At 35.8% G+C, this 16,117-nt stretch overlaps 1 pseudogene; it reads left to right on the top strand.

The window, feature by feature from the left end:
• Window positions 1–11,098: 11,098 nt before the first annotated feature.
• Window positions 11,099–13,786, top strand: LOC132628420 (elongation factor 1-delta 1-like; annotated as a pseudogene).
• Window positions 13,787–16,117: the final 2,331 nt, after the last annotated feature.

A 16,117-nucleotide genomic window follows, 5' to 3' on the forward strand; every position in this document is an offset into this window, starting at 1 on the left:
AGGGTTTGACTCAAAGTGGGGTATTATCAACCAAAGCTTGTTCCTACAACTTCTAAGGTAAGATTCATGATTTTTACAAGATGTTTAAGGTATTGGAGAATTAAAATACATGGATTGTAGAAAATGTGGTCAACTAGGTCATGAATGGTGAATAGTGACATTTTGAGGAATAGTTTGAATTGAATTATGAATGTGTGTTGTGTTACGATATGAATGTATTATAAATGGTACTAAGATCATGAACTCGACACTTTAGATGAATGGACGAAGTTGGAGGTTATGACCATAAATATGGGAGAATTAGAAGCAAATTGAGAAATCTAGATAATGTGGATGATGTGAATGACTAATGGCCATTGTTATGATATTAATGAAGATATAGACGCTAGCATTGGAAGGAAACGTGCAAGTGTAGAATAGTCCGACGAAAAGGTATGTAAGGCTAACCCTTCTTTCATAAGGCATGGTTCTTGGCCAAATTTCTAATTCCTCTATATGAGTATGTTGTATTCAAGTGATTGACACTCCGAGCTCATAAGCTCACGATCCTTAACATATACTACGATTTTACTACGCCCCTCATTGACGAGTAAGCCTAAGATATGGATGTAGCAATAATGACGATGATAGTGATGACGATAATAATAATAATAATAATAATAATAATAATAATAATAATAATAATAATAATAATAATAATAATAATAATAATAATAATAATAATAATAATAATAACGATGCCAAAGGTGCCTACGGGCTATTATACTTATATGTGCCTGTGAAGGGCTATAATGATACCCCGAGCTTATAACGCCGGGTAGGATATATGTATATGATTATGTATAAAGTATGTGTACAATTACGTAACGCACACACACCTCTGCAGATGGTACGGATAACCCTGAAGCCTTGGTAGGGCCAGGTAGAAATAACATCAAACCTTGGTTGGCCAAGTACGTATGAAACACCGAGCCTTATGGTCGGGTACGCTATGTATGTATATAAGTGTATGGCTATGTATATAATATGAATATGAATGTGAAAAGACTATGTATATGAATGCGAATAGGGGCATATATACGAATACGAGCACTATTATGAAATACGCATGAGAAATGGAAAGTCCCTATGAAAGGCAGGTAAGTGCCATGATGATGATATTATTGTCTTCCCTCCTATGCCACTTCATATATTGTCTATGATGTTTCTATATTGATGTTAATCATGCTTTACATACTCAGTACATTCTTCGTACTGACGTCCTTTTGTTTGTGGACGCTGCGTCATGCCCGCAGGTGCACAGGGAGACAGACTTGATCCATAGCTGCTTATTCAGATATTACATAGCGGAGCTCCATTTCCTTCGGAGCCATAGCTTTTGGGTACTTATTCTTTTGTGTACATAATTATGGGCATAGCGGGGTCCTGTCCCGCTCATACGATATGTCATACTCTTAGAGGCTCGTAGTCATGTGTATGTGGGTAGAGATGTTCGGCCATGTCGGCCCATATTTTGTATATCTTTTGATTGGCCTCGTCGGCCTTGTACTTATGATGTGGCATAGATGCCTATGATATGTTAAATGATGATGATCGTCTAATGGGGTCAATATGATTAACGATAAGAAAAGCACGAATTGACTTATGGTTCGCCTAGATGTTATGTTATGTACGATAAGGGGGTGCCCGGGTGGGGTAGCACCGGGTGCTCGTCGCGGCCCCCTAGCCGGGTCGTGACAAAAGTGGTCTCGATCCTGTTGGACTAGGCCTGGTCCAAATTTTAAGGGAAGGGAAAGGGGACAGGTCTAATATACATATATACATGTGTATATCTATACATGGGTGTATATCTGTGTATATATGTATATGGAGGGATAAAAATATGCAATATTTAATAAATAGCCAAATCAAAAACAATGTTCATTAATTGAACATTTCAATTGTGACTGTATTATAACCAAAGGACTAATTGACAGCTAAATTTGCAATAATAACCTCAGTTGACTTAAACCATGAAAGTTGGTTGTTTCAATTAAGGCCAGAGTTGCCCGAAAAATTGATTATTTCAATTGTAGCCTTAATTAATCATACAATAAGCAGTTTATGAATGTTACCACAATTAAACATTTGATTAATCACGATTAATGTAACGACCCGCTTGGTAGTTATAGTCTTTTCAGCGCTCTTTGACCTTTCCCCAAGCTTGTTATCTCACTTTTGACCCGAGGTGACCATTGACGTGCTTCCCGAGGTGTTCAGATTTGATTTGGGTGACTTTTTGGGAAATTTGGCTTTAAGCGAAAAGAGTTGACCCAAGGTTGACTTTTGGGTAAACAGGCCTTTTTCGAAAGTCCGTCGATTTTGAGAGGTCCGGATGGCCATTTAGAACTTGTGTGCATATTGGTTCGGTTCTTAATGCACTCGGGTGCAATTTGGGACTTGGGATGGAAAATTGGAATTGAGGCATCAGGGGTTGACTCGGTCAATGAGACCTCTGTTGGGAATTTCAAGGTCAGGAGTGCGTTTGTAGCGTGTTTTTATGTGAGTCTGTGTATGTGGTTTGTGAACAGATGGCCTCAAGTATTAGTTGGTATTTCAGATTAAGATTGAGATTATTTTTGGGGCAAATCTGGTGCTGGTGTCCACTTTGGCGGAACCCTTACTGCCTCTGCGGTACCTCCATAGTGGCGGGATGGGCCGCCATAGCGGCCAAGTGCATTTGAGGGCTGACCGTCATGGCGGTCTGAGTGACCGTCGAGGCGGTCTCGCTGCCGCAGAAACGGTGTCAAGCCTGGTTATTTTATTTATTATGTATTAAAAGCCCTTATGCCCTCATTTATAACTATTCCGAAATCTGAGTTGTTGGGGGCAAATCTAGGGTATTCTTGGAGGAAATTCTTGGTGGTAAGTTCTTCTAATCCCTTTACTATTCCATTGTCCTTAGTCACCTTAGAATCCACTTATCTTGTTAGTCCATTAAGTGATTGAAGATTAAAAGTGGGTTTGATGAGTTATTTTTTCTAGGCTTCTAAACCATGATTTGTTGGTTATGTTAGCTTCTTTAAGCATTGAATTGATGATTAAAATCCTGTATTTCCCAACTTCTTCCTAGTTAGTGGCTAATTTATGGAATTGGAAGTTAGGGTTTATAACCAAATTTAGGGGTTTTGCCTAGAGTCCGAAATTGAGTGAATTATTGATTATTCTAGCTTGCTATTGATGAGAATTGATCACCTAGAGGTTTAATCTCATGTTGGGACCTTTAGATTCCTAATTTAACCCTTCTAGTTCATAAACCCTATTCTATAGGTTGGGGATTTGGGTCTTGAATAGAAGTAGGGTTTGTTTGATGTTCTTCTTGATTATAATTCCATGATTCGAATATGCTCAGACTTTTTTGATCTCGAGGCTCAAAGGAAAGGAAAGGCTAAGGTGTGGTTGTTGGTGATATTGTTATTCGGCCTTCCAGGTAGGTTAGTTTTACCCTATGGTGAGACTTCATTTAGCGAAGCATATATTTAGACGGTATTGTCAGAGAAAGTATGTAAACCTTAGAGTATGAAGTTGGGTTGGATATTGTCTTAGGTTGGGCCCTGTTATGTGATTGGGGTTAGCTACCCCATTGTGTTGTGACTTTATTTTGTTCTATTATTGTTGGCTTGATACCACGTGGAGATAGTAGATATTGAAGACTTTTGATATATCCTGATTATGATTTTGTAGTATCTTACGTGTTGTCGTTTGATACGAGGACTGTGATTCTATTGTGGCTTATTGGCCTTATCATTGATATTACTTATGTGCCTTGTGAGGTAATGTAGAGAGTTGCGATCCCATGGTGGCTTATTGTGTAGCCTTTTCATGATATTGTTGGTGTGCCCATGCGTGGTACTTGTGATATTGAATTGATTATTGACATTGAACTCATACGTTGCACGCATTCTCAGCCTACATGATATATTGTTGATACACTGATGATACTTGAGGAAACACTGTTATGAGCTGGGCTCAGTTGGATGAGAGTGACGTGATGACCGATATTCGATGGTTGTCCAGGAATCGAGATTATGCGTAGCGATTACCCAGGCTTTTGCCGGAATCGTGAGGTAGCGGTTGCCGAGGTTGTTGTCGGAACCCTGAGGTACATGGACTTCGCGGTTTCTCCATGGGTTGTGCTACCGAGATATGATGTTCCATCATCGGAGTACATGTGTACATAGCATTGCATTGCATTCACATTCCATACATTATTGCATTGCACTGCACCATGTCTTATATTGTGATATTCTTGTGATGTATTTGTGATATACGGATTCGGACTGAGTATTTGAGACTTGACACAATTGGGTTTAGATGCTATAACACAGGTGATGACGTGTTCTTGGATTCTGGCTTGTGTTTGACTTATACCTGGTTGATTTACCTGTTTATCTTACTTTATTGACTTGATATGTGTTAGCTAAACTTAGTCGGCCTATGATACCTACCAATACTTGTTGTTTGTACTTACCTGCACTAGTTGCATTCTTTTATGAATGCAGAGTTCCAGGTAGGATCGACCTCTACTTCTCGTGGCTAATTGTGGTGCGAGAGTTGCTGCTGAGAGTCTTACAGGGTGAGCACGGGGACATCCGCCGCCTTGGAGATTCTTCCCTTATTTATGTCTTACTTGATATTCCGAGACATATTCATACTTTTGATGTATTTTTGATATTTCCAGACTCGTAGATGTTAGTTAGTTGCTTTTGTATGATTAGATAGATTTCAGGGGTGGTTGATGTACTTCCGTACTATTCTATTTATTATTATGTCAGACTTACATATTTCTATCTCTTCCGCTTATTTATTTATTTATTTAATATTTCATGTATTTGAGATTGTTGGGATAAGGGTTCGCCTGCCGAGGTGGGAAAGGTGGGTGCCCGCGCAACTTAGCTAAATTGGGTCGTGACAATTAACTTCAAAACAAATGCACAAATGCAGATTGAATATGCACAATTCATTTAATTAATCAGATTTCTTGAATTTAATGGAGTAAAATGCTTGCTAATTGATTTTCTAACAATTTTAACAATTAGATAAGTAATTGATTTTGAATTATCTTTTTGATTAACATTTGAAAAATATTCCATATTAATTATAAAAATGTAAATTGATTTCTAAATAATTTATAATATTATCGAAGTTATTTTGCCAAATGAGGTGGCAAATATTACCTACATAATTTTATATAATCATTTTGACTTGTAGAAAATACACATTTTACTCCGTTTGATATCCAAGGATTCTGGGTAATTAAAATAAATTACAGGAGTAAAAAATTAGGTGTCAACAATAATTACCACAATACATCTAGTACATCCCACAACACCACAATTACGTAGTCAAGTACACCATATGTCAATCATTGCGTAAATAACGGCGACAAGCCCACATAATCAGAAATCATACTAACATAATTGGATCACCACTCCACACCATGCCCGAAGGCCTATCATGCTTTCCCCGTCAATACTACGTAACACATGTGAATCGCTAATCAAAGTCTAAAAAAGGTAAGCCATAACCTACCTCGATTGCCAAACACGAGCCTCAAACCGTCAAAACTAGGCTTTCCCCTTTCGGATAGCCTCTGAATGCTCAAAGTCAAACAATTAAACGATCTACATCAGACTACGAATTTAACTATATATATATTGTTAGACTTTCAGAAAACCCCCAAAAGAGACCCCGGGCCCACAAGGGTAAAATGGGAAACTATCAATGAAAAAGGTCAATCCAAAGTTCTAGAAGTCCAATCACCAATATCAATTAGTTCTCAGTTAGCATTAATTTCATCAAATACGGAAAACCCCTAAATTCCAAATGTTCAAACCCTAGAATTTAGAAAGGGATTCAACTTAATATCTAATTCCCCAATGATTAGAAGCCTAGAATCTAAGAAATCTCCCTATAAAACTCCTTAGAATTGCAGAGAAATCATAAAAGCAATTTAGGGTTCCTAACCCATCTTCCCTAATCTAATTCATGAAACTAGCATGGAATCTAATCTTGAACCATAAACAAATCACAAGATAAAGCAAAGGAACTTACCCCAAGATGATTTCACCCAAAAGCTCTTCAGTATCGCCCACAATACTCTCCAGGTTAGGAATTTACAGAATGGGAAGAATGGTTCGAAGTTGGAAAATAAAAGGGAAAGTTTATGTTCAGCGATGTCCACATTCGCAAACACTTTGTCCACTGATGTGGACTCGCCTCCGCGAAGAAGTCACTTTGTGTCTGCGGGCCAAGTCCCATATGGGCGGACCCGCAGATGAGCACTCATACCGGTAGAAGCGGGACATCAGACACCAGCAAAAATCTGGTTTTTCACCAAGTTCAACCCAAAACCCGACACCCATTCGAGACCCCTCGGATACAAACCAGATATGCTTACCAACATAAATGCACGCTACGAATCCACTCGTGCCCTCGAAATTCCCAATGGAGGTCATTTTGACCCGATCAACCCCCAAAGTCAAGTATCCAACCAAAGACCCAAAACGCTTCTGAGTGCCTCGGGAATCAAATGAATCGCCTCACCAAGTTATAAACAACTCTCCGAACTCCATGAAATCGATGGAATTCCTAAAAAGGTTCGCTTATCCAAAAGTCAACTATTGGTCATCAATTTTTCACTTTAAGCCATTAATTCCCTCAAGACCAATCTGAATCGCCTAGGGAACCGCGCTACCCATCCCTATGAGTCAAACATGCTCTAATAGAGTTAAGGAAAGGGTTAGCAGGGGTAAAAGGGTCAAAAGCCTAAATGATCAAACGGGTCATTACAACGGGTGAGTTTCTAAAGGATTGAATATTTAAAATTGGGGGTGGACTATTTAATTCTGAGCTTGACACATGTTCCTCTATCAAAATCGAGGGCAATTTTGTGTCAAATTATAATGGGAGTGGTACATTTGGACCGAAAGTATAACGGGAGGGGATATTTGAACTGAAATTCAGTATATTTAAACTATTTTTGATAGTACAGTGGTATATTTGACCATTTTTCGATTTTCTAAATAAAATAAGAAAAAATCATCCTCTACCAAAAAAGAAAAAAAAAATCGAGGCCGATAATTTTTCATTTCATAAATATTATAAAAAGCAGGGTTACATTATTTTAAAATATTTTTAAATATGTAAACTATTCTAAATTTGAGAGTAGTCCGTAAACGAGATATACAGTTGTTTGGTCATCCTAATTACGTCCTAGCTTGGTGGCGTATACGTGCTTGTCCAATCTTTATACACACACATTATGTTCTAATTTTTCGACATTATTGCAGAAAACTTAAACTATGAAACATGAGAAGAGGTTCCATTTAAAAAGAGGAAAATAATGTATGGATAAACAAGGGTCAATCCCATACAAAATCCAGTGATCTCTAAAGTGTTGCTGATTCTTAGCTATAAAAGCTTTTACTCATCATGATTTCAATTTTTCACCTCAAATTCCTACAATATGGATCATATTTTCTTATTTTGAACTCACTTGGAGATTACGTCTTATGTTGTTATTGCTAATTTGATTTTGCATTACTTGGGAACATAACTTTGAGAATATTTTGGACTTGATTAAATGGAAAATTGAGTTATTTGTATCCTTTATTTTTGTGATTGTACTTATATGTAAAATCTTACAAATATTTTTCTTAAGGCCAGATAGTTCTTATTTCATGATTAGGTTTAATATGGTTGTTAGAAAAAACGGATTTACATTATCTGAAATATTTTATTTGTGTTTAAACTATCCCTAGTTATATAGTAATTTATAAATATGAGTCTAATTACAAGTTTATATATATGATTGTCGGGTTGTGCACGTTATGTGCTTGGTTGGTGACATATATGTCCTTATCCAATCTTTATATATTTTTTTGGAAGAAATGGTGTCCTCTCTTTAAAACTATCAAGCCTTTGAATACAAAGATTATTAATTTCCTGAGCAAAAGCAAAGAAGATCAACCTCTACAAATAAGAAAATAATTTTTTTGGGGGCCGATAAGTTTTCATTTTATGATTGTAGAGAAAATGGACTTACATTATTTAAAATATTTTTAATATTAAATTATCTGAATTTAATAGTAGTCCATAAACAAAATTGTGAGGTACACGAGCCATTGTTGTTGTAATTAATGTTTAAGTTATATTTAGAATTTAAAAAAAAAAAAAAAAAAAAAAAAACTTATATCTTCTTCTTCTTCTAAGTTATATTTAGAGTATTTTTTTTAAAACAAAAACTTATATCATCTTCTTCTTCTTCTTCTTCTCCTCCTCCTCCTCCTCCTCCTCCTCCTCCTCCTCCTCCATGTCTTTAATTTGTTGACTTCATGTCATTTTATTTCTTGTTGAGATATAAAACTTATCACAATACAGTATAAAAAATAAATTTTAGACTGTCACATTTTGACTATATCAGGTCAACTATAGCTTTAAATGTGAGTTTATCTATACAATTAAAGCTACTCATATTATGTGAACAAGTGCGAATTATTTGCTATATGCTGATTTTGAATTGAAAAAAAAAAAAAACAAAGAGAAGACCAGTAAATTTTTATGAGAAATAAATATCAAAATATTTCTTCTTAAATTAAATTCTTTTCAAAAAAGAGGTCAAATCAAATGTCAAATCTTCAGAGTTTTCTTCAGTCTTCAACACCAGTTGTTCCTTCAAAATCTTTACCAAAGATATAATTCGTTAGTTACTATTTTTTAGAAATAAACATTTTTTATTTTGAGTTCTCATTATTTAACATATTTTTCTAACATTTAAACTATTTCATATTTGATGTAGTCTATAAACACGATATATAGTTGTTATTCTTGCACGTTACATGTTAGGTTGGTGATATATACATGCTTGGTTAATATTTATACAAATTTTCATACTTCTATCAACATTTATTATTGTACAAACTTTGTATATCAGTCGGGTATAGCCCTTTATATACAAGATATTACAAATTAATAGAATATTGATTCATTCTTCAGTGTTATTCTACTCTTTATGGTATCATGGCTTCTCTAACTCTCACAAGTTTACTTTATGATAACTCAAGTATCCATCAATTGAAATGGCCACCAACGTTTCTGTAGTCCATTCCAATGTTAACAATAAAAAACACCATTGTTCAGTTCAATTCTGTAACTCAGCTATCCATCAAATTAGCTGGTAGCCACGATTTCTCACCGGGAAGCTCAAGTGTCAATGCTCATACATGGTCACAATCTCTATGGCCATCTCGATGGATCTATTCCTGCCCCTCTCGTACGATCTATTCCTGCAAACAATCAAGATATAGAGAATCTTATTCGCTGATTGGTTTCGTCAAGATCAGTTAATCCAAAATGCCATCATGGCCTCCGTTGAACTACCTCTTACTGCCATTGTAGTCGTTATTGCCATCACAAAATTTGTCTAGGTGAGAATCTTTTAGATAAAACTCTTAAAGAATTAGAAGGCCTAGTATACTGCGAATGTGATTTAATCGAAATTATGATTTTACAGACTCGGAGGGAGAAACTATCATCCCAATCAATCCAGTTGGGATGCTCTTGACCTGACATGTCACTTGGAAAGAGTAAAACGAATCTCAGTATTGGGTTGTAGTCAATACTGCCCAAATAAAAAGGGAATTGATCTATGGTCGATTTCATAACAAATCAAATAAAGAGGAATTTTGATTTGTACCTCTTTGAAAAAGCCTTTTATTTTATGGAATGAACCATTTTCTTTATTTCGTGGAAAAAACTTATGTTCAAAAAAAAATATATGTCATGGTTCCAGGAGTCTATCTATCGGAGACGATCTGCATATTGCATATGCAAATAAGAATTTATAGTTTGCATGACCAACTGGCTCGTGTTACCAAGACACTTGTCATGTTGCTGATTATTTAGATCAACCGTGTGATGAAATTGCAACCGATGGAGCATCAATATCTTATCCAGAACTCGGACTTAAAATTCTTAGTGGACTTAGATCTGAATTACACGAACTTTTTGCCTCTATCCGTGCAAGAGATTCCACCATCTCTTACGAAGCATTATATGAAAAACTACTCGACCATAAGATTTTTGGCAAGCATGACAAGGCTAAGAAACCACAACCGCCTTCAATCGTCGCTGTCATAGAACATAAAAGTCCTACAACTCCTCCTCGGAACACACTTATAACAACAACAGGTGTCAAGAAAACAATGCTGCAAATAATCAACCGTGGTGTTCGGCGTCTAACCAGATAGCAACATTTGTTGCCAACTTTGTGATCCTCCGATCACTCAGCCAAAGTCTTTCATTCTCAATCGCACAACCATTTGCAAACCTGAGCCATCTTTGCTAGTCGCTTTAATCAACAACAAGCCCCTTGGATTGTTGATAGTGGCGTGACAAATCATGTTGTTTTTGATGCTCAGAGTTCAGTACATGTCTACCATAGTCCCGAAGAGATAACAATGAGCAAATGTTAACACCATCCCAATTACCCATACCGGTAGCACTAACATAAGTGCATCGAACTATGATTTCCTCTTTCATTATTTTGTGAAGGATTTGAGTACGGGGTGTCACACTTCTAACTCGATTCTGGCGCAACATGCATCCAAAAGATCACATTGAAAGCACCTTATAAAGATAATAACTACAACCAATGCCCCATACTTTTTAATTAATCCAGTTATGCAGGCTTAAGTTAAGACAATATTTAGTAAGAATAAGCAAATGATATAAATAATAATAATCTGCAATATCCGTCACGCGTGACAAAATGCCCACAAGCCAAGCAATTACTTGAATACTACTACCCACAATACAACATTTGTCTATAGAGTTTCTAAGAAAAATAATTTAACTCAGGACACAACCCAATACTAATAAGAAATAATAAATGACTCAAAGGCTCTGTCTAAAGTGATTTTTGTGTTGTTCTCGTCTCAACATGGCGGGTAAGTATCTAAACTTTACTTTGATGTTTCCTCAAGATTATTCCGTTGGTTATCGATTTTATCCGTGTTTGGTTGGGGAAAATTGGAGTTTGAAACCCAAAAGTTGAAAAATGGTAAATCATGGATTTAAGGATCAAGATGATGGCTTTTTGAATGGATTTTCTGGGTTTAGACTAACTAAGCTATGGGTAAACTTATTTTGAAACAAAATTCTAGTTTTGCACTTGGGGGCTCAGAGTTACCTTTTTGGGTTCCGAATTAAAGTATAACAATATGGGTATCATCGGACTCGTTTTAAACTTGTATCGGACTCGTTTAAACTTGTAGAGTACTATTTTGTCTATATTGGATCCAATTTTACAACAAAATTACATTTTTGACCTTCGGGGCTCGGGATTGGCTTTTTGGGTAACTCTTTTGACCCGAATCATTATTATAGCAATATGGATATCTACGGACTTGTATACTTACGTGGATTACGTATTTGAATAGTTTAAGATTGTTGAGAGGCTTTGAAGAAGGACAAGGCCGTGTGGTGATCGCTTGAAATCAATTGTACTCATCACAGTAGTTCTTTTTTCATTTTTTCCCATGGTTGATCTTCCACAAATTTATTTGGATAAAGCAGGTGGGGTTCAGAATATATCATGGTCATGGTTCTTAGGCACTTTACAGGGGCACGTTGGTGCTTCCTCCACTCCAACATCTCAACTTCAAGATCTTGACTTTGATGGGTGGGGGGGGAGGTGTTGGACACCGTTTGCAAGAAATGAGGAAGACATAACCATGAAATGAGATAGGAAATAAGACAAGAATTGTGTGGGAAAAAAAAAGAGACACAAAGCAGTAAGAGGTGCAAGATGAACTGATGCTCCAAGCCTATCTGTCGGTATGCATAGCTGGTTACCTACACCGCCTACTTGTACATCATAACAATTCAGCTATTACTTGTCATCCGATACGAGTCATACTAAGATGTATTTTATATTAAAAGACATATTTTGCATTGTTTTTCTCACCTTTATGATAATGATTTATAAATAACAAACACTTTGAATTTATATAAGTGTGCTTTTAGATTTTCCAAAGCTATAATTTAAAATAATTTTTACTATAGAATTACCATTCCATTAGTGATATTGCTAATGCATTGACAATCTATTGCTAACAAAAGTCTTTTTGTTACTGAAATTACTAGTGCAATTTGAAGAAAAAAAAAGTAACCGCTAATGTAGTTTGAAAAAATAAGTAACCATATTTCCTAACGAATTTGAAATTCATTGGCAAGTCAGAAACGAATTACCCATAGAAATTCTTTGTAACTAAAATTACTAAACACATTTTTTTCAGTACTACGTTTACCTATCTGGTTACTAGCTATATTTGAAATATGAAGATCCAAATTTAGTAACGCGGCTTCTATCTATCAGTAGAGGTACTAAAGGTATACCAACCGAATTTTGATTGTAAATTTACCAATAGAAGTCTTAAAGCCAAGTTTCAAAAGTTACGAATATTTTTGTTGTTTACCAACTTATTTGTAGTTGGTAATGTGACCAACGAATTCAAATTTCTTGGTGAAGTTTATCAACGAGTGTTTTAGCAATGGATCAATATCTGTCAGTAATCGATTGATAACTCAATTTGCTAGGAGTAATTGTTGATAGTTGCTTTCTTGTTTGGTAAAGATTGATTGACATCATACCTATAAACAAGAAAGTTTGACATATTAAACGTTTTGTAGCCTGATGATGATGACGATGTTGATATTGATCTCTTTGGCGACAAGACTGAGGAGGAATAGCAGGCAGCAGAACAAAGGGCTGCTACTGCTAAGGCATCTGCCAAGAAGAAAGAGAGTGAGTTTTGTTTTTCGATCATTAATGCTTTTATTAAGTTGGATGCTGAACCTTTCTTTTCGACAATTTCTTAATGAGATGGAAATAGCAGCATATATATGTGCAAAATGATTGTCCAGGAAAAGATTGAAACAAAGTGAACAAATCTTTATTTGGATGGAAAATGTGCCCTTCTTATGATATCCCCCGACCCCTTCCCTCCTCCGTTAATAAAATAAAATTCTCAATGAATATATATTCAGTCAAAAAAGGAAAAACCACCTACACACAAAAAATGAGGGTCTTTTGTTTTGCTACGTTCTTAGTTCTTGTGACCTTTCCAGGTGGAAAATCATCTATTCTTTTGGATGTTAAACCTTGGGATGATGAAACTGACATGAAGAAGCTTGAAGAGGTTGTTTGCAGTGTTCAGATTGAAGGGCTTTTCTGGGAAGCATGTATGAGTTCTTATTTGTAATCTGTATCCCTCTTATGATGAAAAATATAGCTACACTATATGTTTCCCACCTGTTTGCTGACAACTTCTCCTTTTTCTTTCTGCTTCAGCCAAATTGGTTCCTGTTTGGCTATGGGATTAAGAAACTGCAAATCAGGCTTACCATTGTGGATGACCTTATTTCAGTCGATGATCTCATTGAGGAACGTCTACCTGTCGAGCCTTGCAACGAATACGTGCAGAGCTGTGACATTGTCGCGTTCTACAAAATTTAAGAGCCATGTCTGGCATCAATTTTGGTAGTTTTCATATGTTATGATACTTTTTTTCTTCTTGTTTTCGTTTTTCCATCTTCCATCCAAGTTTACATGGTCTTTCGGGGAAGAAATTTAAGTTGCTGTAACTGCTATATGTCTTCCGTATTATTAAAGCAACCCGGAGTTGAGTACTTAGCTATTGTTGTGTACTCACGATATTCTTTCTGATATATAAGTTTTGAGGGACCATGGCAAATGATTTAACTTTATGCTCCTCTAGTTTCTTTTCATCTTCTTTTCCTATTTGCTTAATAATTCGTAATTGAATCCAGAACTAAATTTGGAGCTATTACAGAACTAAGCAGTCATTATCTATTGCACCTTCACCATTCTTCAGCCAAAAAAAAACTGATGATGCAAAATCCTCCACGTCTGTTTGGTTTGAAAGATTTTGAGCTCCTTAAGGAAATGGAGTTTTTTGCCTGATGATGCATAATTGTCTTTTCAATTTTGATATGTGCATTTCACCCTATGGTATATATTCACAAATTCAAAAGTGAAGTGTCTAATTCTGCATTTTCAATGTCCCTGTGAAGACGCCCACTTGTCCACACCTCTTCCCCAGCGAAGCAAACGTTGGTGGCCTAACCTTCTTACCCTCTCAAGCAAGAGACTATCCTTCTATCCAGCCCCAAAGTAATGAGAAAATGATTTGTAACTATGAAGCTATGAAGTATCATAAAGTACGGAGTGCTACTTTTAAAATGATCGTTAAGGTCATTCACTCGATTCCCTCGGTGGCTCTGTTACCTGCCTATGATGCTGAAGGCGCTGCTCGTGGATATGCCTAAATTTAAATTGTTCACTAACACATACCTGAATTGTTCACTTTCCAATTTGGAATCAAGTTTTGAACATTTTATTTACTTTTATAACACTCAGCCTTCATGTTGGATGGGCCATCCACCCCCTAGTTCTGAGAAGATACTCTGGGATAGAGAGAGCAAGCAACTGGATGCTTCTCGTATTACGTCGGGACTTTTAACGATATCGGTAATTAAGTTCTCATTTTACCCCTGCACCAACTGAGCTAAATGTTAGTTTGGCCCTTGGTCGTCCCCTACGAGAGAATAGCTTTTAAAAACTTAAACTTTAATAAAAGGTGACAGATAAGGGTAGTTTTGGGATATTATAGACATTTTATCATTTAATTTAGTTTCATTGCATATATGAAAATAAAGAAGGTGAATGGAATATCTCAAACCAATAGGGAAGTTCGTGGTCAAACCTGAAGGGAGACCTCTGAAATTATTCTTCCTATTTCTCTTCTTCAACCCAGCCGTCTCTTGATTGTTAGTTGGCAAAACTCAATTTGTTGTTGTGTTTGAAGCTCAAATTGGGGTTACAGTACTGAATTTGTAAGATTTGTGTGGTGGAATATCAAACTAGAAAGGTAACCCACAATGAGTTTGAATTTCAAATCTTACTTTTGTGAAAAGTTTGGATCAGGTGTTGTTTAGACTTGTTGGAACTAGTTTTAATAATACGGTCTTTTATAAAATTTGAAGTCATTTGGTGAAGATTTGACTAATTTTGAACGAGAATTACAACTAAAAACTAGAGGAGAGGTTCGTCTCTATAGCTAACGACATATTATACGCTTTTTTTATACATTATATAAGGTAGATATACATTATATATAAGTGCATAGATATTGCATAATCTATCTATATTGTTTTAAAAGCATGAATACAAATGTTGGTTGGCCAAAATATCCTTCAAATATTAAAAGATTTTTTTACCCTTATAAGTAGGGGTGGGCGTTAAGTTCTTCGGTTCGGTTTTATCAAACTTCAGTTCGGCTATATTGGTTTCGGTTTTTTGAAGGTGGACACCAAACACCGAACCAAACTAGTTTGGTTTGGTTCTTTTGATTTCTGTTTTTTGAAGTTCGATTTGGTTCGGTTTTTATTTTTTTATATGATATTAGAAGTAGAGGTGGGCGTTCGGTTCTTCGGTTCGGTTCTTTCGGTTTCGATTTTTTGAAGTTCGGTTAGGTCCAATTTTCGGTTTTCGGTATTTATGCTCAGCCCTAATTAGAAGCGATTCCATTTACACTAATTCATATTCTCAAAAGCAATAAAACATAAAACTGATAAACTGAAATCAAAATCAAATAAACAGGATACACAAGAATAGAAAACCATAACCATGATATAGGGTTACTAGGTGTTATATACATACAGTAAGAATAACTAAGAAAACACATAAAGGGCATACATTAATCCTAAAGACACATCCTAGTCACCTTCCTTTGTTAAGGATATTTGATTTTCTCAACTGAAGTGGAAAATTAGGGACACAAAAGCAAAAGAGGTCTTGTTACAGTTGGGTTTTTTTGGGCTTAAACTAAATAGACCTAGACTATTTTAATTTTTTTAGGTAATGTATTAAATTTCAGTTTAAACTGAAACACCGAAGAACCGAACTCTAAAAATCGAACACTGAAGTTTCTGAAAACGTAAACCATAAAGTGTTTGAGTTTGTTGAAATATTCCAATAGACCACCACTCAAAA

This window comes from Lycium barbarum, chromosome 2, assembly GCF_019175385.1.
Source record: "Lycium barbarum isolate Lr01 chromosome 2, ASM1917538v2, whole genome shotgun sequence".
In the NCBI taxonomy this organism is placed as follows: Eukaryota; Viridiplantae; Streptophyta; class Magnoliopsida; order Solanales; family Solanaceae; genus Lycium; species Lycium barbarum.